The sequence below is a fragment of the Fistularia commersonii genome, unplaced genomic scaffold, assembly GCF_037954325.1.
Source record: "Fistularia commersonii isolate RoL2024-O1a breed Wild unplaced genomic scaffold, RoL_Fcom_v1.0 HiC_scaffold_42, whole genome shotgun sequence".
NCBI lineage: Eukaryota > Metazoa > Chordata > Actinopteri > Syngnathiformes > Fistulariidae > Fistularia > Fistularia commersonii.
This window is the reverse complement of record NW_028234000.1, coordinates 717,501-725,000: the sequence shown is the minus strand read 5'-3', so window position 1 is coordinate 725,000 and position 7,500 is coordinate 717,501.

The following is a 7,500-nucleotide window of genomic DNA, read 5'->3' as shown; positions in this document are numbered from 1 at the left end:
TGGCCGAAACGTATCCACAACCAAACCAACATTAGCTCATCCACTCATTCATATATGTGTGTGCCCAGAGGTCCGGGAGCTCCAGTCATAACTCCGGGTGATCTCTGTCCGGAGTAGGCTCATATTAGCCGGTCTAAGGGGTCCTGCTGCCCCCCAGCTTCCCCGCCTTTGAGAAGAGACACATAACTCCGCTCTTCCGCTTCTCCGCTATGGGCCCTGGTACTCCCGATCCTCCGAACTCAGGTGAATTGCGTGACGTGCTTCTGCTCTACTATAAGCCCCTACACACTTCGAACACGGCTGTTATCACCCTGTTACTGCATTTCAATGACACCCATTTGCTTTCGATCTCAGTGTCTGCCTCCGTACGGAAAAAGCGGGATGGGTGGGGGGGCATAAGCGCATTCGTGCTGTAAGTAATCAGAAGTTAATAGTGTTAACGGTTTGCGAGAAATTTTTAATGCTAGACAAAAAAAGAAAATTAAAAGGATATAATTAAATAAATAGATAGAAAAATAAAATTAAAAACGAAAAAAAAAAATTGTGAGGGGAATATAACATGTAATTAAGTTGGCGGTTCACAAGGAATCTCAGACATCAAACTGTTTTTAATTGAACATAAATAGTACACCCAAATATACAAATGTACAAATAAACATAGCAAGGTAGAACTGAATGTCAATGAAACAACCAGGGATGAGGAAGCAACGGACATCAGGACATTTGTTCTGTATGTAATGAGAAGTTAATAGTGTTACAGGTTTGTGAGAAATTTACAGTGCGAGACAAAAAAAGAAATTAAAAGGAAGTAATTAAATCAATAGATAGACAAATAAGGAAATTAAAACGAAAAAAAAAAAAAAAAATTGCAAGGGGAATGTAACATGTAATCAAGTTGTTTTTTTTTTTTTGTTTTTTTTTTTACCAAAAAAAAAAGGAACCTCGGACATGGGTAACTATATTTTTTTGTTTTCGGATTTTTCCATAAGTTTTAAGGATTTTTTTTTTTTTTTTTTATATTTCAAAATCGTTTATGAAGACATTAAAATTTGGGGAGCATTTTTGCATTCTGTTCTTGTGAATGAAGAACTTGGCCAGGCCTAAAAGAACATTGACACAGAGTTCATCTGTTATGTTGCTTATAAGTAAACAGAATGTTATATCATCTTTTGAGAAGGAAACTGGTGACGATGGAATGAGAAGGAGAAAAAATATATGGTCAGTGGTTTCAATGTTGTCTTCACAAAATGTACAAATATTATCTTCAAAATTAAAGCGTACCCTCGATAATTCCTTAGATGGGTAGATGTCAGTCATAATTTTGAAGTGGGTCTCTTTTGCCTTGGGGGTATGGGTAGAGTCAGATACATAGTTCGCAGCGTGGCAATCGATTCCTCATCAAATTTATTTAAAATATCCTTTTTTTTTTTTTTGACGTCCAGGGAATAAGTTTCCTGTGAAACATTTCCTAATAAAGGAGTTGCCGCGCTTTCTGTCCACAATTGAGATTCCCTGGAGTGATAGTCGGGGTAACTGTGGTTGTACGGTTCGGTGCGTCATTATATTTTTGGTCAGGAATACAAATTGTCGAGGCAGTGCGTTTCGTAACTTTAGCAACTCTAATATGGGAGGCTTGAATCTGTGTGTAGTACAGAACTGCTCATTGTCCAGAGGACTGCCAGTGTCATCCATCAAGTCAATTATTGACCATATACCTTTCTCAAAGCATTCCTTGTAAAACAGAGGTTTGTTGCCATGCAGTACATATCGATTGTTCCAAACTATTATACTGTGTGGTGAGAAATTGTGTACGTATATCATTTTCCAGTATAATAATATTTGTTTATGGAACTCTGAACATTTGACAGGAATCTTGTTGATATCCAAGTCAGAGATAAGCAGAAGACTCAGGCCGCCGACTTTGTTGAATAAGTAGTTTGGAGTACAATACCAGAAAGAACGATGAGGTTTGATCCAGGATTTCAACCAGTTCACCTTCAATGTCCCATTCAAGCAGTCCGACTCTATCACTTTCAGCCCTCCTTCACTTGTTTCTTTCACCATATGTGATTTTTCTTAGATGGTGTGGTCTGTTCCTCCAGATAAAGTTGAAATTGATTTGGTTAACAGATTTTACGAGTTGATTTGGAGCAGCATTGGAATACGCTGGGTATATACATCTGGATAAACACATCCATTTTAGTCAAATATATCCGGCCTAATATTGATAAATCTCTCTGGAGCCATATATTAGAATTAAGCTTTACTTTGATTCAGTTTAGATTCAATGTTCCTGGATTGATTTAACGTTTGGTCCTTGGATAGGAAAATGCTCAAGTATTTTATTTCTGATTTCATAGAAACATCGCTGATTTCCTTTAGTGGCGAGTCATGCAGCGCAAGAAGTTTGCATTTCTTTAAGTTTAATGACAATCCTGAAGCCTTGGAGAATGTTTTGGTTTTTTTCAGCACTTATTGGGACTTGATGTTCATTTTTCAAAACTAAGGTTGTGTCATCCGCCAGCAGGCTAATAACAATTTCTGTCCCCAACATTACTTCTGTCCCACACGTATACACACACACACACACACACACACACAAACACACACACACACACACACACACACCTTAATTCCACTCTTTTATATACGCATGTCTGGAGTTCCGGGAGCTCGTTCTCAACGTTCTGGGGATAATCATAGCTGTGCTGATAGCATTGGCCGAAACGTATCCACAACCAAACCAACATTAGCTCATCCACTCATTCACATATGTGTGTGCCCAGAGGTCCGGGAGCTCCAGTCATAAGTCCGGGTGATCTATGTCCGGAGAAGGCTCACATTAGCCGGTCTAAGGGGTCCTGCTGCCCCCCAGCTTCCCCGCCTTTGAGAAGAGACACATAACTCCGCTCTTCCGCTTCTCCGCTATGGGCCCTGGTACTCCCGATCCTCCGAACTCAGGTGAATTGCGTGACGTGCTTCTGCTCTCCTATAAGCCCCTACACACTTCGAACACGGCTGTTATCACCCTGTTACTGCATTTCAATGACACCCATTTGCTTTCGATCTCAGTGTCTGCCACCGTACGGAAAAAGCGGGGGGTGGGGGGGCATAAGCGCATTCGTGGTGTAAGTAATCAGAAGTTAATAGTGTTAACGGTTTGCGAGAAATTTTTAATGCTAGACAAAAAAAGAAAATTAAAAGGATATAATTAAATAAATAGATAGAAAAATAAAATTAAAAACGAAAAAAAAAAATTGTGAGGGGAATATAACATGTAATTAAGTTGGCGGTTCACAAGGAATCTCAGACATCAAACTGTTTTTAATTGAACATAAATAGTACACCCAAATATACAAATGTACAAATAAACATAGCAAGGTAGAACTGAATGTCAATGAAACAACCAGGGATGAGGAAGCAACGGACATCAGGACATTTGTTCTGTATGTAATGAGAAGTTAATAGTGTTACAGGTTTGTGAGAAATTTACAGTGCGAGACAAAAAAAGAAATTAAAAGGAAGTAATTAAATCAATAGATAGACAAATAAGAAATTAAAACGAAAAAAAAAAAAAAAAATTGCAAGGGGAATGTAACATGTAATCAAGTTGTTTTTTTTTTTTTGTTTTTTTTTTTTTACCAAAAAAAAAAGGAACCTCGGACATGGGTAACTATATTTTTTAGTTTTTGGATTTTTCCATAAGTTTTAAGGATTTTTTTTTTTTTTTTTTTTATATTTCAAAATCGTTTATGAAGACATTAAAATTTGGGGAGCATTTTTGCATTCTGTTCTTGTGAATGAAGAACTTGGCCAGGCCTAAAAGAACATTGACACAGAGTTCATCTGTTATGTTGCTTATAAGTAAACAGAATGTTATATCATCTTTTGAGAAGGAAACTGGTGACGATGGAATGAGAAGGAGAAAAAATATATGGTCAGTGGTTTCAATGTTGTCTTCACAAAATGTACAAATATTATCTTCAAAATTAAAGCGTACCCTCGATAATTCCTTAGATGGGTAGATGTCAGTCATAATTTTGAAGTGGGTCTCTTTTGCCTTGGGGGTATGGGTAGAGTCAGATACATGGTTCGCAGCGTGGCAATCGATTCCTCATCAAATTTATTTAAAATATCCTTTTTTTTTTTTTTGACGTCCAGGGAATAAGTTTCCTGTGAAACATTTCCTAATAAAGGAGTTGCCGCGCTTTCTGTCCACAATTGAGATTCCCTGGAGTGATAGTCGGGGTAACTGTGGTTGTACGGTTCGGTGCGTCATTATATTTTTGGTCAGGAATACAAATTGTCGAGGCAGTGCGTTTCGTAACTTTAGCAACTCTAATATGGGAGGCTTGAATCTGTGTGTAGTACAGAACTGCTCATTGTCCAGAGGACTGCTAGTGTCATCCATCAAGTCAATTATCGACCATATACCTTTCTCAAAGCATTCCTTGTAAAACAGAGGTTTGTTGCCATGCAGTACATATCGATTGTTCCAAACTATTATACTGTGTGGTGAGAAATTGTGTACGTATATCATTTTCCAGTATAATAATATTTGTTTATGGAACTCTGAACATTTGACAGGAATCTTGTTGATATCCAAGTCAGAGATAAGCAGAAGACTCAGGCCGCCGACTTTGTTGAATAAGTAGTTTGGAGTACAATACCAGAAAGAACGATGAGGTTTGATCCAGGATTTCAACCAGTTCACCTTCAATGTCCCATTCAAGCAGTCCGACTCTATCACTTTCAGCCCTCCTTCACTTGTTTCTTTCACCATATGTGATTTTTCTTAGATGGTGTGGTCTGTTCCTCCAGATAAAGTTGAAATTGATTTGGTTAACAGATTTTACGAGTTGATTTGGAGCAGCATTGGAATACGCTGGGTATATACATCTGGATAAACACATCCATTTTAGTCAAATATATCCGGCCTAATATTGATAAATCTCTCTGGAGCCATATATTAGAATTAAGCTTTACTTTGATTCAGTTTAGATTCAATGTTCCTGGATTGATTTAACGTTTGGTCCTTGGATAGGAAAATGCTCAAGTATTTTATTTCTGATTTCATGGAAACATCGCTGATTTCCTTTAGTGGCGAGTCATGCAGCGCAAGAAGTTTGCATTTCTTTAAGTTTAATGACAATCCTGAAGCCTTGGAGAATGTTTTGGTTGTTTTCGGCACTTATTGGGACTTGATGTTCATTTTTCAAAACTAAGGTTGTGTCATCTGCCAGCAGGCTAATAACAATTTCAGTCCCCAGCACGTCTAACTTTTGGATATCGTTGCTCTTTTCAACATAAACGGCTAGCATTTCGGTAGCAATTATAAATAAATAGGGTGAGATGGGGCAACCTTGGGGTATTCCCACATCAACATGGAAGCTCGGAGTGGTGCCGCTTGGCAGGGTGACACAGCTATGAATATTCTCATAGAGCCCACGGATCACATTCCTGAATATTTAACCAAATCCAAAATGTTCGAGCGTTGCTATGATAAATGGATGTTCGACCGAGTCAAAGGCTTTAGAAAAGTCCAAGAAGGATATGCGGCCATTATCTTCAATGCGATACGCCTCTAAACCCATCGCTCGCCCCGACTCGGGGAATCCTAGAGCCTACTTGCACCCCCGCCCTAACTTAACTCCCTCACTCGTGGAGCTCCCTGAGCTCCACACATCCCGGAGCATCACGCCGACTCATTCACATTTGAATGATTGTCTTTATTTTATGTCCGCTAGATAGAGGCATCCGCACATGCGCATCAGTGGAGCTTCAGGCCGGCTGAGGCATGGACTGAAAATCATAAAGACATGTGTGATGAGCTAAAAGGAAGATAAGCATATTTTTATAATAAATGTAAGAAAGAGAGGGTAATGCAGCCTCAGGGCGGCACTGGCCCGTGTCTCTCCAAGCCTGCCTTTGGGGGGGGGGGGGGGGGGGCACGGAGCAGTGTCTCCCTGTGCCGGTCCCAAGCCCGGATAAATGCAGAGGGTTGCGTCAGGAGGGGCATCCGGCGTAAAACGTTTGCCAAAACCAAACATGCGAGTCAACCATAACTATACCATACCGGATGGGTCGCGGACCGGGTTAACAACGACCGCCATTGGTACTGATGACCTACAGGGTACTAATGGAAATCGGGCTACTGTGGGTCGAAGAACAAGAAGAAGAAGAAGAGGAGGAGTGCGTGTTCGGAAGCAGAGAGAGAGGAGGAAAGGAAAGAGCCTGGGACTGAGAGTAGGGACTTTGAATATTGGGACTATGACAGGAAAAGGTAGAGAGTTGATGGACACGATGCAGAGAAGGAAGCTGGATATACTGTGTGTCCAGGAGACCAGGTGGAAGGGTAGTAAGGCTAGAAGCTTAGGAGCAGGCTTTAAGTTATACTATTATGGTGCTGACAAGAAGAGAAATGGAGTAGGAGTCATCTTGAAGGAGGAGTTTGTAAGGAACGTCCTAGAGGTGAAAAGAATGTCAGATAGACTTATGAGTCTGAAATTGGAAATTGAAGGTGTGATGCTCAGTGTTGTTAGTGGCTATGCGCCACAGGTGGGATGTGAACCTGAAGAGAAGGAGAAGTTCTGGAATGAGTTGGATGAAGTGATGCAGAATATTCCCAGAAATGAGAGAGTGGTAATTGGTGCAGACTTCAATGGACATGTTGGTGAAGGCAATAGAGGGGATGAAGAAGTGATGGGCAGATATGGTATCCAGGATAGGAATGCAGAGGGACAGATGGTGGTAGATTTTGCAAAAGGGATGGAAATGGGTGTAGTGAATACCTTTTTCCAGAAAAAACAGGAACATAGGGTAACTTATAAGAGCGGAGGTAGGAGCACGCAGGTAGACTACATCTTGTATAGACGAGGTAACCTGAAAGAGATCGGTGACTGCAAAGTAGTTGTAGGTGGGCGTGTAGCCAGACAGCATAGGATGGCGGTTTGTGCGACGACTCTGGTGACAAGGTAGATGACGAGGACAAAGGCAGAGCAGAGGACAAAGTGGTGGAAGCTGAAAAGGGAGGAGCGTTGCACGGTTTTCAGGGAGGAGTTGAGAAAGGGTCTGGGTGGTCAGGGTGAGCTGCCAGATGATTGGACAACAACAGCTAGTGTTATCAGGGAGACAGGTAGAAGAGTACTCGGTTTGTCATCTGGAAGGAAAGTTGATAAGGAGACTTGGTGGTGGAATGAGGAAGTGCAGGAGTATATACGGAGAAAGCGGTTAGCGAAGAAGAAGTGGGATACTGAGAGGACTGAAGAGAACAGAAAGCAGTTCAGGGAGATGCGGCGAAAGGTAAAGATGGCGGTAGCGAAGGCAAAACAAAGGGCCTATGATGACTTGTATGCTCAGTTGGATAGTAAGGAGGGTGAGAACGATCTATATAGGTTGGCGAAACAGAGAGATAAAGATGGAAAGGATGTACAACAGGTCCGGGTGATTAAGGACGGAGAGGGAAATGTATTGACACATCTTAGAAGAGTGATGGGAAGA